The sequence below is a fragment of the Notamacropus eugenii genome, chromosome 2, assembly GCF_028372415.1.
Source record: "Notamacropus eugenii isolate mMacEug1 chromosome 2, mMacEug1.pri_v2, whole genome shotgun sequence".
Classification (NCBI taxonomy): domain Eukaryota; kingdom Metazoa; phylum Chordata; class Mammalia; order Diprotodontia; family Macropodidae; genus Notamacropus; species Notamacropus eugenii.
The window spans coordinates 151,647,374-151,664,167 of record NC_092873.1 but is presented as its reverse complement, the minus strand read 5'-3'; the positions used below and the strand labels follow the sequence as shown (position 1 = coordinate 151,664,167).

The 16,794-nt window shown below is 38.6% G+C and overlaps 1 long non-coding RNA gene across 3 annotated transcripts in view; it reads right to left on the bottom strand.

Annotated features, from left to right (window-relative positions):
- The window catches only part of LOC140526453 (uncharacterized), a 130,788-nt gene that overhangs the window by 50,470 nt on the left and 63,524 nt on the right, over positions 1 to 16,794 (bottom strand). For 2 of the 3 annotated variants that reach the window (XR_011974377.1, XR_011974376.1), the window contains one exon: positions 7,268 to 7,362. This is a non-coding gene — a long non-coding RNA (uncharacterized lncRNA). Of the gene's footprint in view, positions 1 to 7,267; positions 7,363 to 9,893; positions 13,085 to 16,794 lie in introns of those variants that run through there. The other variant, XR_011974378.1, reaches the window with a different exon arrangement.

The following is a 16,794-nucleotide window of genomic DNA, read 5'->3' as shown; positions in this document are numbered from 1 at the left end:
AGTGACTTTCCCAGGGTCACATAGTAAGTATCTGAGGGCAGATTTGAACTCAAGTCTTCCTGAGTTCAAGCCCAACACTCTATCTACTATACCCCCTAAATACCCAAGGAAATGGACTTTTAAGATTAAAACTGAGAGACATTAGAAGTTACATAGTCCAAATACCTCATTTTACACATGAGGACATTGAGGCTCAGGGAGATTAAATGACTTACACAGGGTCACACAGATAAGTGAAAGATAAGTGAAAGAAGTAGAATTTGCACCCAGGTCCTAGCTCCCAAGGAGTGCTCTTTCCAATATACCACACTGCCTTTTATCCTCTTAGTTCAGTACAAACATTGAAATTCCTACACAATGATTTCTAAAAATTGAGACTAATTCTTAACAGTAACTCTAAAAACCCAGCCAGAGAACCATGTCTGCAGAGGATGGAACTAGATTAAAAATCATTCCTTGACTCCCATGGAACCACCAGAGAAAGGCAAGAGAGGAGAAAAGTTCAGTTGCCGCCAAGAACAGCTGCCTGCTGGTGCTCTTGCCCACCAGAGAAGGGAGCCAAGGAGAGAATGCTCAGAAACTCCTTACATCTTTCCTACTATCTCCAGTTCACCTAGTCAGATCACATGTTATTACCCCTTTTCTAGCTAAAGCCTTTCTACCCTGACCTTCAGAACTCCCTGATGATTACAAGCAACCATCATACCACCAACATCACACTTTCTATGGCAGATCCCAGGGATGTTGGCAAGAGAGTAGCTGCTATCCCTTTCTAAGTACACCCTGTAGTTCAAACTGCAACACTGAGCTCACATGGACTAAACTTCTCACTAAGTAATTCTTTGGTTCATACTTCCACCTAGGGTTTCCCATAGGAATATGCCTTGAATATGACTCATGTCTAGTTCTCCACTAAAAAATGAAGAAAAAAAAAAGAGTTGTCAGCTTCCATGCAAACACTCAGGCTAATAGGACATTGTATAATACAGGTCAAGGAGCTTTTCAAGGAGTTTACATCTTTCAAGGACTTTACAGCTGTCTTAAAATTGTGTCTTGTTCTGGACCTCCTGACCACCACTCTCTTTCTAGTCAGTATAGTAATTAGGTTGATAAGCAGTCAACATAAAGGGGCAATAGCAGGAAATAGGCAGTGTAGTGGATAGAGTACATGCATGGTGTTAGGAAGACATCTTCCTGAATTCAAATCTGACCTCAGACATTTACTAGCTGTGTAACCCTGGACAGGTCGCTTAACACTGTTTGCCTCAGTTTCCTCATTTGTAAGATGAGCTGGAGAAAGAAATGGCAAACCACTCCAGTATCTTTGCCAAGAAAACCCTAAATGGAGTCATAGAGAAGTTGAACATGACTGAAACAACTGAACAACAAGAAGCAGAATGTATGATTGCAAAGGGGAATCTTGGACCAAACCATCCCAATGATAAAAGGAGCATAATTTACAAATTATATCATATATTAACCAAAATTCACATCTTGGTAATATGTGCTAGATTGGGGGAAGCCTGTTAATTATGAAGTAGTCTGTCAATTAGCTGACCCCACCCATTTTAAAGAGTGGCTGATTTGCAAAGCTAACCCTGATCCCAGGAGAATACATTCTGTGTCATAGCCCTGGACTCACTAGAGCATTTGCACTTTGCTTGGTCAAATCTTGATCTCCTGTGGGAATTCAGGAAGGCATGGAAGGTTAGAAAATCAAGGAAACTCTAAAAGTCCTTTGCAAATCCTATAAATACTTCAAGGCTAGAGAGGAATAGGTGCAGGTTGAAATTACTACCCTCCTCTAGGCTATGTTTCTCTGATGCCAAACTACACAAAACAGTGCATCACAAGGACTTGAAGGAGACAATTATGATAAAAAAGGGTCCCCAGTTAAGAATAGCCATCGGACAATTTGACTCCCATTAATGTATAATCACTGTGATTCTTATTAAATCGTTAGATCACAACATATCCCAGGTTGAAGCATTTTTGCAATGAAAAGGCAATTTAAAAAGAACACACAGAGAGAAAAGGAGCATTTTGGTAGCCCAATAAAATTGTTTCCAAAGATTTTTCAAATACCTCAGATGTGAAAAGCATTGTGTATATTACATAAACTTTACAGTGTATAGTCATTACAGAAACAAAGGATTTGGAATAAACTAATGATTCAGAAAAGACTGGATTTAAATTAATCTTCTGTATTAACCTTGGTGGGGATGAGGAACCTTCTCCACTAGGAGCCCCCAGCTCTAGACACTCATGGAACTCAGATTCAGTCTTAGGGACAGGACCCCATAACGGTGAGGGTATCAGGCTTATTCTTACCCTCTTTTATTTATTATGTCCTGATCCTAGAGTCCCAGGGAAATGTTCTCAAATAAATTTTAGGTATGACTTATTTCTAAGCTCTCTCTAAAAGGGAATTGTGAACTTTCTAGAAAAATGCTATGTAAAGTAGTAGATATGAAGGATAAAACAATTATTTATTTCATCTGTTACAGAAAACATACTTAAAATACAGAAGACTCATAAATACATATTATTAAATACTCAATATATAAAAAATAACCCACCAGTTATATTATGCTCTCCTTGGAGTAAAGATTCCCAGTAGATTTAAGGGAATGCTGAATAGATATTGTACCTTTACCTATCTGTCCTATTTGGCAAATTGCAAAATCCAGAACTCCTATAAAGCCAGGAAACCACTTGGACTTTAGTCCTTCAGTTGCAAATTCTTCCTGACAATGCTGTTCTTCAAGAAGCTGCAGTTGCAGAAATAATCTCTTGCTGGCAGTCAGCACTCAATGCCAGAATTTCTGAGCTCAAGTTTATAAGCCAGTTGAGAAAGTTTTTTAAAAAGCCATTTCAGGATCGCTGGTCATGTACCTGGGGTCAGAGGGAAAATACAAAGCAACAGAAGCAGCCAGAGACTTGAGATCCAGACTCAGACTCATCTAGGTACCATATGTACGTTGTCACCATACCTGGTGGGAAGGGGGATTGGTGGGGAAGAAATTCCCTTTCTTTCCCTCTTCTCCTTCTGGGAAGTATAAAGGAGATCGGACAGATTTCCAAGCAATGCATTCAAAAGACAAGATAGATGAACCTATAGCAGAGCCTCTTCTAGACTGGGTGTCTCTCTGGTCATGTTGTCAGTCATCTCTGATAGTGTAACAGTCATGGGCACCCAGAAAGGATCACTGAATCATCCCAAAGTGTGAGATCTTCAGCAAGGTAGCAGAGCATACAAGGTCCACTGGAAGGAGCCCACCCTTGTGTATGATTCATACAATGGCCCCAGCTACATTCAGATTGGGTAAGCATACTGGCCCCAAGAAAAGTCTGGGAACAGGAGTTCCAGTTGGAATGAGAAAGACAGAAAAGAATACCTCTCTGGGCTTCAGTTTCCCCAACTATAAAATGAAGGGGTTGGACTAAATGATATATCCAAGGTCCCTACCTGTTCTGACATTTTATGAGTCTCTCACATCAAAAACTTCCAAAATGGAAATGCCATAGAATAAAGAAAAGGAGACCAGGAAGCAAGGAGTAGAAAGAGTAATTGCTAAGACACATTCAGCAGTCCAGTAGTATTTTAAGGAAATTCTAAAATTGTTCTCCTCTTTTGCTCAAAACCATCCCCTTCCCAGAAATCTCCAGAGTAGCCTGATTTCTCTGGCTATCCTCAGAACAAGGGCAGTGCACCCTCAGGGTCATTGCCAAAGGAATTAGATTCGTTAGAGGAATTGCAGGCTGAGCCAGTCTGAGCCAAACCAAAGGAGCTTAGCCAGATCTGGACTGCCCCCACAGATGAAGCAAGTCATAGGATCACAGATCCCTGGAAGGAGCCTCAGAGAAGAACTAGCGCCAATCTCCTAATTTTAAGATGAGGAAACTGGTGCCTAGGGAGGATAAGGGAGTTGCCCAAGGTTGCATGGGCAGTAAGAGGCAGAGGTGAGATTCAAACCCCATTCTTTGATTCCAGATTCAGCTCACTTTTCTCTGAATGATGCTGCTTCCCAAAGCCAGAGACTGCAGAATCTGGCACAGTTAGAGAAATATTATCAACTGTCAGGGCTCACATTGGACAGCAGGGATGGTAATGGATGAGTGCACTAACTCAGCTTGAGTCAAATGGAGTTAGACTATCTTATAACAGTGATCGAGGAACTGGAATTGCTTCCAGAACCAAACCTCATTGGATCAGACTGGCATAATTTAATATGAACCAGTGAATTTGGTTTAATGGGGCAGTCTAAGGACTCTCCCTAACAGAAGTTGTATCTTTAAACATACTGCTTCATCTAAATCTCTATATTAAAATAGAACAGGAATGCATAGGGAAAGAACAACCACAAAGTTGCAAGATTATAAAGAATATACATGGTCCCAAAGAAGAAATATGAGAAAATACCTCCCACTCAACTTATTGGCCAAGGTGGAGTGGTCCATGAGTATGGAACACTGCATGTATTTGTTAGATTTTTTTCAAGATACTGATCAGTTTTGCTGATTTTTTTTTCTCCTCATTTTTTCTTTTTTATATGAGTTTTTGTCATAATAAGGGAAAATGTTCTGGGATAGGAGAAAAAGGAATATGAGGGAAATTAGATGACATAAAAATGAAAGATATGAAATATTTTATTTAAACATAAAGTAGAAAATTTTTCAAAATTCTATAATATATTTTTTGTTTTCTTAAGAAACAAAAATGTGAAAATGGGCTAACAACCTAACTCTATCTCAAAACTGCATTTTTGTCAATAACAGGAAGTGTTATCAACTTCCATTTGAAATGGAGAGAAATTGCTTAAATGCATATGTTGTTATCTCTTTGCAAAGGAAATAGCCACATTGACCTGTGTTTAATAACTTGAAACTACTTCACACCAAACCCTTTTGACACTGGTCAAATTCACTCTCAGGAAATACTCAGATTTCTTTATGTGTCCCTGCTTCTCTAGGCAGGACGACAGCATAAATGATTTATTAAATGGTGTCTTCCTGGGTTATGCAAGGAAAATTATTGAATTGTTCCACGCTTATGGACACAGAGATCACAATCCAGAAGGTCATTGACAGGAAATATCCTACCACCACCTCCTCCACCCTTCCCACCCCTCCTCCCCCTCACCCTCACCACACGTACACACACCAATCACATAAATATTCATGGCTGCACTATTATCTGTGGTGGTTTAAAGAAATAGAAAAAGCAGCTCCAAATTTTGGATATGTTTCGAAACATATTGAAAAAGAATGCAAATGTATTGGAATACCACTATGCCATTAGGAATGATAACTATGAAGACTTCAGACAAACATAGGAAGACCCCTATTCATTGATATGGTGTGAAGCAGAGGCAGAAAAAAATGATACACTCAATGACAGCAATAATGTAAATAAAGTCAACAGAGACAAGAAACAAAATTCTAGCCAATTGCAGTGTTCATGCTGCCACAGTTAAGGACACGTCTCTTCTTTCTGTTAACAACTGACCATATAATTGGTTGGAATTTTTATTTTTGGAGGGCAAGATATAATTTCTAAAGAGACGTCTCTGGTTGTTGAAGAATATCTATTGTGTTGAAACAAAATGTAACAATAAATTAAAATTTTAAAGAAATGGTTCCTTTCTAATCTTAAGTAATGCAACTCCTTAGGTTTATATTATCCTTAGTATACTGCACAGACTAAAGTCTCCAGGAATTACCTTCACCAGGAATATCAGGCTCCTTCCATGTGCCAATGAACTTAAAACCAACATGGACCTCATTTCCTCTTTTCAATTCTCACAATAAGTAAATAATTTAAGAAATTAATTCAAATGTTACTTTGACTTCCTGCTTAGATGGTTGACCTGTGTAATGGGGAATATACCTGGATACTACAGAATGAGAAGCTAGTAGAGAAAACTGAAGCTGGACCTCAGGAGCTTCTGTTTGATGTTAGAGAGGAAAGTCTGTTTTGATTATAACAATTCCAGAATTACACGTTTCTTTGAAAAAAAGAAGAAATTTGTAAAAGGCAAAAGCACACTTCATGTGAACTTGTTCCACAATATTTCCTGTAATAGAAACATTGGTTCTGGTCCACTGACACCGAGGAATGAAATTTACTAAGTAAGCTGACTGTAGTCATAAGGATTGATGGTTTTTCTCGGAAGAGATTCAGAAAAAAAAACGCTCTCTTCTAATATGGTAGAAGAAGTCTGGATAAAAAAAATAGGCAGCATGACAAGGAGATTCTAAAGATGTGCAAAGACTGAGAACTTGGGGCAAAAAAAATCATCATCTTAAAAAAGTGCAGAAGCTTATCCTAAAGATGAAATTTTTCTTTTCCCTTCTAAATTTTAACTACAATGCCTAACGCCTCTTCAGCAATGTTCTTCTACATGTCAACAGGCAAGTAGAATGCCAGATACTTGCTACAATAACTTCATCCTTGCGGTACTGATAGAGAGAGTACCTTGTATGCTGTCCTACTCTCTGTTTACCTTTATTTTCCTACATTCTTGCCTGCTTTGTGAATAGCCCCTGCTTAAGCGCTAAGTTGGATGGCTCACTAGGATGGCGTATTGTGGGGTTTTGCCCTAGACACTGTTATGGGGGGCTCAAGGTTTTCCTTCCCTGGAAGGATACTTCCTTGCCCTCTTCTCATGAATTACTAGCTAATAGACTGCCAACTAGCTCTCCAGATCCCAGACTGATACCTCCAGGGTCCCATGGCCTATGGCCCTCTTCTAATCCCATCTATCCACTGTGGAAGACTGCCCAGTTGTGCCTCTTGGCCTGGGGACTTTGGCCAGTAGGATGCCAAGAATTAACAAGGGCTCAGCAAAGGGAATTAGGAATGAGTAGGAAAGGAAAGATCATTTAGTGGGTTGCAAACAACTCCTCTCCTATCAATTCTCACACACCACCAAATAGTAAATATAGACCTAGCACTTCCTAGTCCTTATTCTCCTCTTCCCTCCCTTTCCAGTGTGTCTCCTGAAGACTTCCTCTATTGTCAATAAACTTCCTCTTACCCTAGATCTTTTCCTCTAATGTTCTTTTAATCTTCTAGTGCCTTGATGAAAGTTAGTTCACCTGAAATCACTATATTTCTTGCCCTGTGCCCTAGATTGGCTACATCTTCTCTCATCTTCTCTGACATAAAGAGACAGAAGGAAGAGTAGGCATAGTCCTTGTACCTCCCTCTCCTCACTAGTTTCAGATCCTTCCTGTGCCCCATCTCTCCTCTTTTTCATTTTACCATCTCTTGTCCGGATCCTTGGTCCTATCGTCTATGGTCTTCATCCATGGTCTTCTGCCCCAGTGATCTCCAAAGGGCAGGTTGAGGTCTTTGTCCTCAAAGAAGAACAAAGGTTATGGTAAAGAAAGGCAAAAAAAATGATTTTTGCACTCAAGGAGTCATATTCTAAAAATGGAAAATAGCATGTAAATAAATAAGCACGTACAAGAAATATACAAGTAGATGAAAGGCAATTTTCCAGGAGAAGTTAATATCTCAGCGGAAGTAAGTGAGGGTCTAGGAAAGGCTTTCTGAAGATAGTAAGACTTCAGATGAGTATTAAAGGAAGTCAAGTATTCTAAAAACCAGATATAAGGAGAGAGTTTTGTGTGTGATCGTCCTTCGTTGCTGAAGAAGACCATGCCATCAGAGAAATAATGACATGACTTGCACTTGACTTTGTTTTGAGTAAAGGAGGGCTGTTCAGGTCACCAGCCTCACTTCTCCTCCAGACACCTGAATCCAGTGACCAGATATTCATCAGGATGACTAGAGATGACCCAGGATGAGGCAATTGGGCTTAAGTGACTTGCCCAAGGTCACACAGCTAGTGAGTGTCAAGTGTCTGAGGTGAGATTTGAATTCAAGTCTTCCTGACTCCTGCACTGGTACCCTATCCACTGTACCAGCTAGCTGCTCCTAAGGAGAGAGTTAGCATTACAGACAAGGAAGACACTTGTTGCAAAGTCTCAGAGGCAGGAGATAGGAGTGTCAAATGCTGAAATTCCAGATGCTAGAATTCCTAATTATGGATCTATCTCAGTGAATATTTTGTTGTAATTTTTAGTCATTTCTCAGTCATCTGACTCTTTGTGACCCCTTTTGGGGTTCTCTTGACAAAAATACTGGAGTTGTTTGCCATTTCCTTCTCCATCTCATTTTACAGATAAGAAAACTGAGGCACACAGGGTTAAGTAACTTGCCCAGGGTCACACAGCCAAACCTAAACTCAAGAAGATGCATCTTCCTAAGTGTAAGCCCAGCACTCTGTCTACTGTACCACCAAGCTGATGTTAATTTCATGCATTTTGCTACATGGGTACCAGGAAAATCGAACACTGGCTCCTAAAATTTTCCATGTGATTTGATAAACTTTTAGGACTTCTTTGAAAGGCCTATGTGCCATCTGCCCCATGAAACTTTTCTCGATTTTTGAGTGTTCACCGCTCCTTTAGCAAAAAGGATCTCTTTTTGTCTCTCTCTCTGCATCTCTGTCTCTGTGTGTGCGTCTCTCTCTGTATCTCTCTATGTGTCTCTGTCTCTCTATCTCTCTGTCTCTCTTTCTCTCCCTCTGTCTCACTCCCCTGTTCTTAATTTCTTATATTCTACTTACTTACATACATGTCATATTCCCCTGTTAAACTGTAAAGCCGACAAGAGCGAGGGCTTTTTTATGCTTGCCATCTTTCATCTTGATAACTCAAATGATAACTCTGTCAGATAAATTGAATTCTTGGTGTTTGTCTTCGATTTCTCACAGTAGGCTATTCCCTGGATGGCACATTTTAAAATAATGCTTATTAATTACACTTGCAACTAAAGAAGTCATTATTTTCTTTTTTAAAAAATGTTAATATTTTTGGTTTTCAAATCCCTTACATCTCTACCCCTTCCAAAGAGCCATTTCATATAATAAGGAATGAAGGAATCTCTTTTTATTTTCACTTCTACAAACAGACATATCGAAGAGGTTTTGGTAAAGGATGATTTTTGTAAAGACGTGCCCTACGTTATGTGGCTATTCGAATTTCTTCAGGAGGTCTGATAATTCAAATATTGCACATCCAAGGTTATACTGACTTTCCAAAGCAAATGTCTGCTTAACTCACTCACTGGTCAAAGGTTTAGAGGCAGCTAGATGGCACAACCGATAGAGTGCTGGACTGGAAGACCCAAGTTCAAATTCTGCTTCAGATACTTACTAGCTATGTGACTCTGGGCAAGTCACTTAACCTCTAATTTACCTCAGTTTCCTTATCTCAAAATGGGAATAATGATAGTACCTATCTCCCAGAGTTGAAAAGAGGATCAAATAAGATAATATTCTTAAAGTGGTTTGCAAACCTTACAGGGCCATCTAAATATTGTTGTTATTTACAAACAGACCGTAGGGTTTTCTCTGTCATTGGTTCTTCATAGCATTTTAGAACTGCATAGCCCAAGTCTCTTCCAACCACACCAACAGTAGGTATTTATACAGATTCTTTGGGGGATTAAGAGTATGGGATTTAGCTGTCCCAAACAAGGGGCAGCTGGTGGCAGAGTGGAAAATGTCGGGCCTGGAGTCAGAAAGACTTATCTCTGTGAGTTCAAATCTGGCCTTAGGCACTTACAAGTTATTTGACCTTGAACACATCACTTAACCCTGTTTCCCTCAGTTTCCTCATCTGTAAATAATCTGGAGAAGGAAATGGCAAACCACTCCAGTATCTTTGCCAAGAAAATCCCAAATGGGGTCATGATGAATCAGACACGACTGAAATAACTGAACCACAACCTTCCTACAGCCCTGGTAGTTGAGGTCAGCAATATGGTGAGACAGAAGCAGCACTGAACTGGCCTCAGAAGGCCCAAATTCTAATCCTACCTCTATTACTAACCAGCCCGTGCACTAACTCCTCTGGGCTTCAGTTTCTTCATCATCAAAAAGAGGAGGTTGAATTTAATCATCCTTCAGCCCTATTGTTCTTCTAATCAGTTCACGAGCACTTGAGAATTGACCACACCCGACAGTTTCTATGAGCAAAACCTGGGGGGAGAAGAGGATTGATCTCACAATCTCTTTGGTACAAAGGAAAAAGTTCTGAATTTGGAGCTAGAAGGTAGGGGGTGTAAATCTTGACTATGCCACTCTCTACCTGTGTGACTTTGGACTCAGTTTTCTTTTCTGTAAAATAAGAGCATCCCATCCATTTCTAAGGTTCCATTTCATTCTAATGCTACAGACTGAGATTAAGAGGAAGGTAAATAGTAGGATTCCCCTTTTATTTTATTTTTTCCCTCAGAAAACTTATTTTTTATATTTTAAATTATTTTGTTTCAGTTTTCTACAATCACTTCCATATATTCCCCTTTTAAAATAAGGCACACTATCTCTCTACTTGGAAGAAAAGTTGGGTGTGAATTGATTGTTTCTCAGGTTTCTCAGGTTTCAGTAGGTCAGGGCAAAGCTCAAGTCATGACTATTTAAGCATCATGGCTCCCTAGCTAAGAGCCCAATTTTACCTTTTTAACTGTTTATGCTTATCTGGCTCATACAGATGAGTTTAATGTCAAAGACAATGTAAAAATCTAATCAATGGAATAGACTAGATAGCCCTTGCATTCAGTCCACCATCATCACTCATATTAATCATTATGATAATTACACACATATTTAACACCAGGTGTCCCCAAAGTCTTAACACCATTTTAAGCTTCATTGGTTTTAATAGCTTAAAACAACACCAAGACTTTTGGAACAACCTGTATTTGTTGCATCAAATAACTAAATTCATAAGACACTGTGCAAACACATAGTAAGATCCAGCCACAATCCAGAAATAATGAAGTACTTCCAGATATTTAGCTCAGCTCTTTTCTAACTTTCTCAGCTCTCTGCTAAAAAGATTGAAATAACACAATGCCTCTGGGCTTGAAAGATGGTAATTATGACTTGGTCTCTGCATTATTAAAGAACACAATTTCAAATGAATGGGCAATTTGCTCACCCAGTTCCTGTCACCCCAATGCAGTTATATAAATATATAAACACAGACTTATAATAAGTGCAAAGTCAAATGTTTCAAACCGACTGGAAAAGTTAAATGAGAAGGTATGACCAGGTACCAGTTGCCACCTGAGAAATTTACATTATTATTTCTGACCTGGAAAAAATAAAATCAACATTGAATACAACAGGAGAAGGATAAATAGAACCACTCTAGTGAGTTTCTTGTATGTGTTTATTCCAAAGGTAAGTGAAACAAATGGGATTTATTGTGAATTGTGTCTTTGGTGAAGTTAACTAGAGCCCTGTGTCCTATATATTCTGAATGAAAAATTAGTGAAGCTATATTGAGGTATTCTTCTAGATGCAATATTAGCAGGTAAAAGATCTTCCTTAGCTCACAGATTTTACTACACATAAAAACATTCAGCCAAATCAGTTAGAAAATACTCACTAATAAGAACAACACTGAAAAGACCCAACAGAGTGGTCAGTGATGGTACAGATTTCTTATAGAGATACATTTTAAAATATGGCAGCAACTGTCTTTAAAGAAACCCCAAAGACGGAGACTCAAGCCAGGCTTTCTATTAAAATTTAAAAGCCAGGCTTTGAGAGTAGGCGTGGGGAGGGGGGTGGTTGAGCAGGAAGCAACAACAGTGATCCCTTATTAATTTAGTAAGGGAACAGGAAACAAGAAATTGGCAGCCATAGCAGAGACCATTCGCAAATATTCAGGAAATGGAAAATATTAAAACCTTGTGCTATGGAAAGATCCTTCCTCACATTTGGCCGAATTTCAATTTCATACTTCTCCGTGGAAAGAACATAGGAGAGGGTCAGCTGGCTACTGTAGTCAGAGAGATGATCATTTACCCTGGAGAATGTTTAATGGTTCATACATCTACTCATTCATCCATAAAATTTGTACTGAGTATCTACTACATGCAGGATACTGTGCTAGGCATAATAATAATAACATATTTTATATAGTGTTATCTATCCATCTTTCTATCTGTCTGTCTATCTATCTATCTATCTATCGCTTACTATGTTCCAGGCAATGTGCTAAGAGCTTTAAAATTATTATCTCATTTGAACTTGACAACAACCATGGGAGGTAGGTGCTATTATTATCCCTATTTTACAGATGAGAAACTGAGGCAAATAAAAGTAAAGTGACTTTCTCAGAGTCATATAGTTAATAAGTATCTGAGGCTGGATTTGAACTCTGGTCTTCCTGAGTCCAGACCCAACATAGCTCTATTATGGGGAAAACAAAGAATAAGACAATTTTGTTTTTTCATTTGTAGAATTAAAGGAACTTCCATAGTAGACATTAAAGAGCAACTAGAATTTTTTGAGTAGGGGAAGGACATGGTCAAGCTTGCTCTTTAAGGAAAATCTCTTTGGCTGATATATGAAGGAAAGATTGTTGAGGGGAGACACTTTTCGAAGGGAAACTGATTAAGAAAACTATTGCAATGGTTCAAGTAAGAAATGATGAAGGCCTGAATAAGGGTAGGGGCCACTGGAATAGAGAGACAGGGACAGATAAATGCAAGAGATGTTCATAGATAGGCATAGTTCATTTCATTTGGTTATGTACTCAAGAAATTAAAAAAAAATAAAGTAGACACTAATTATTCATGATCATAAGGACATAATTTTAATCATCAGACTCAAGGAACTAAAACTTACTTTTGTTTAAATTGTAACTCAACAAAATACCCATTATTTTTATAGACATTAGCACATATTGTAGGCATGCCTATAGCAACATCGTGGCCATAGCATCAACAAGACTTAAGAATTAATTGGATCTGGGGAATAAGGGAAAGTAAGGAATTGGGGATGACTCCAACCTTGCAAACCTTTGAAACTAGAAGGGTAGTGGTGCTTCAGACAGAAAAAGGGAAATTCAGAATAGGAGTGAGGTTTAGGGGAGATAATAAATTCTGTTTTGGATACATTGAGCTTTTAAATCATCACAAGATATCTTTTTTATTTATTTTCAGTTTTCAACATTCATTTCTACAAAATTTTGAATTTCAAATTTTCTCCCCACCTCTCCCCTCCCCCACCCCAGGACAGCATTTATTCTGATTACCTTTTCCTCCAATCTGCCCTCCTTCTATCACCCCAACACCACCCCATCCCCTTTCTTCTATTTTCCTATAGAGTAAGATAGATTTCTATACCCCATTGCCTATATATCTTATTTCCTAGTTGCATGTAAAAACATTTTTTAAAATTCATTTTTAAAGCTTTGAGTTCCACATTCTCTCCCTCCCTCCCTCCCCATCCACCCTCATTGAGAAGGCAAACAATTTGATATAGGTTATACATGTGTAGTCAGGCAAAACACTTTCATAACAGTCATGTTGTGAAAGACTAACTATATTTCCCTCTATCCTCTCCCTTCCTCCATTTATTCTTTTATCTCCTTTGACCTGTCCCTCTGGCAGTGTTTGCTTCCAATTACCCCTTCCTCCAATCTGCTGTCCCTTCTATTGTACCCCTCTCTTATCCCCTTTCCCCCTGCTTTCCTGTAGGATAAGATAAACTTCCATACCCAATTGAGTGTGTATGTTATTCTGAAGCCAAATCAGATGAAAGGAAAGCTCACTTATTCCTTCTCATCTTCCCCTTCTTTCCCTCCACTGTAAAAGCTCTTTCTTGTCACTTTTATGTGAGATAGTTTACTACATTCTACCTCTCCCTTTCTCCTTCTCCTACTGAGAACACTCTTCCTCTCAACACTGAATTTTCTTTTTTAAATATCATCCCTTCATATTCAGCTCACCCTATGACCTTTCTCTCTGTGTGTCTCTGTCTCCATATATATATATATATATACACACACACACACACACATATATATACATATACACACATATATACACATTTTCATACACATATACACATATAATATATACATACATACATATATACACATATATACATACACACACATATGTATATTCCTTCCAACTATCCTAATACTGAGAAAGGTATCATGATTTACAAATATCATCTTTCCATGTGAGAATGTAAACAGTTCAACTTTAATAAGTCCCTTATGGTTTCTCTTGTTTACCTTTTCATGCTTCTCTTGATTGTTGTATTTGAAAGTCAAATTTTCTATTCCACTCTAGTCTTTTCAACAAGACTGCTTAGAAGTCCACTATTTCACTGAAGTTCCATTTTTTTTCTCTGAAGTACGATACTCAGTTTTGCTGGGTAGGTGATTTTTGGTTTTAATCCTATCTCCTTTGACCTCTGGAATATCATATTCCAAACCCTTCAGTCCCTTAGTGTAGAAGTTGCTAAATCTTGTATTGTTCTGATTGTGTTTCCACAGTACTTACATTGTTTCTTTCTAGCTGCTTGTAATATTTCTTCCTTGACCGGGAATTCTGGAATTTGACTACAATATCCCTAGGAGTTTTTCTTTGGGGATCTCTTTCAGGAGGTAATTGGTGGATTCTTTCCATTTCTATGTTACTCCTCTGGTTCTGGAATATTAGGGCAGTTTTCCTTGATAATTCCTTGAAAGATGAGGTAGGCTTTTTTTTTTTTAACATGGCTTTCAGGTAGTCCAAAAATTTTTAATTATTTCTCCTGGATCCATTTTCCAGGTCAGTTGTTTTCCAATGAGATACTTCACATTATCTTCTATTTTTTCATTCTTTTGGCTTTGTTTTATAATTTCTTGATTTCTCATAAGGTCATTAGCTTCCATTTGCTCCAATCTGTATTTTAAGGAATTGTTTTCTTCAGTGAGCTTCTGGATCTCTTTTTCTATTTTGCTCATTCTGCTTTTTAAGGCATTCTTCTCCTCATTGGCTTTTTGAACCTCTTTTGCCATTTGAGTTCATCTAATTTTAATGTTGTTATTTTCTTCAGAATTTTTTTTTATTTTCTTTAGCAAGCTGTTGACTTGTTTTTCATGATTTTCTTGCATCACTCTCATTTCTCTTCCCAATTTTTGCTCTACTTCTCTTACTTGATTTTCAAAATCCTTTTTGAGCTCTTCCATGGCCTAAGACCAATTCATATTCTTCTCAGAGGCTTTGGATGCAGGAGCTTTGGCTTTGTTGTCTTCTTCCAGTTGTATGTTTTGATCTTCCTCTTTACCAATGATGTAAGAAAATACCTCTTCACTGAGAAGGTAAGGATCTATAGTCTGTTTCTTTTTTCCCCTTTTGCTTATTTCCCTAGCCAATTACTTGACTTTTGAGCCCTTTGTTAATTGGATGGCTCCAGAAGCAGCCTCAGCTTCAGCATTGGTTTCCACCACCCTGGGACTAAGGCTGAATAGGGCTGGATCAAGCTCCCCTCTCAGCCAGGTGAAAGACTCTTCCCACTGAGTTGTCTTTGGCATTTGTGGGTTGAAAAGTCTGGAAACTGGAGCAGCCTCCAGTGGTTGAGTCCCCTTAAGCTCTGCTCCAGCTCTGTCCATGCCAGCTCAGCACAGCCAAACTGCTCTCTGCTCCAGCCTGATTTGACAGACCCTTCCTGTCAACCTTCCAGATTGTCTTGGGCTGGAAATTTGCCTCAGCATGTCATTTTGTGGCTTCTGCTGCTCTAGAACTTGTTTAGAATCATTTTTTATAGGTTTTTTGAGGAATATGAGAGGAAACTCTAGCAGTTCCCTTCTTCTACTCTGCCATCTTGACTCTGTGCCCTACCACAAGATATATAAATGGAAATATCCAACAGACAGGTGAAAATGGGGTTCAGGGTTACAGTTTTCACATGGTACTTTTCCAGTATTTCTAGTTCTATATCTCCTTAACAGGAGACTGGGTTAAACTTGACATATTCAATTTCCTACAGTACTCTTAAAAATGCTTTAGTCACATCATTTTGGGAGGGGTGAAGACGTTTGACTTCTTTGTGTCTTCAAACTAAACTATTTCTTTCTTCCTCAGGCATTTTTTTCTGCCCAGTCTCCATCCCAGGAAATACAGAAGCCTCTATTTCCTATGCCTGTTAAAACAGTCCTATACTTGCCACCACTGTATGCTTTTCCCTGCTGTGTTCTTCCTGGCCTCAGTTGAAGTCTTGCCCAGTCATAAGTACACAGAAACCTACTGGCTGTCCATCAGCCTTTGAAAATCAAGCAACAGTGCTAAGAAAACTGAGTATGCCTCTGCCTCCTCTCTGCATAATAGCAGTCATGTTAACCCTTGCTAGCTGCAAGCAATTCAGTGTAGTCACCAAAATTATTGATGTGGGAATGAGAAAAAGGGGGTTGGGGCATTACGATCTCATGATTTTCAGAAACTACTTGCAAAGCTATGTTAAACATCCCTTCCTAACCTTGTAGACTGGAAGATAGAGTTGAAGTCAGAAGATCTAAGTTCAAATCTTGGCTCTGACATTTACTACCTGTGTGACCTTAACTAAGAAAGTCCTTGAATGTCTCTGAACATATTTCCTCATATGTAAGATAAACAAACCAAAACAAAGTAGGGTTGGAATAGGTAGGCTTTATGGTCCCTTACATCTCTAAATTTATGATCCTCTGATTCGCTCTTTGATAGCTCTTTGCCTTTAGAAAATGAGACAGGAAACTGAGACTCAGAGACATTAGTATGATTTATATGTGGTCTCACAGATTGCATCAGAACAAGTTCTCTTGATTCTAAATCTAGATAATTCCAAAGATGATTATTTGCTTTACAGAATTTACTTTTCCCTGTAGTATTCCTTTAAGCAAAAACTTCTCCTAGTTCATTCTTCTTAAAAAAAAAAAGTCAATTTGGGGGGC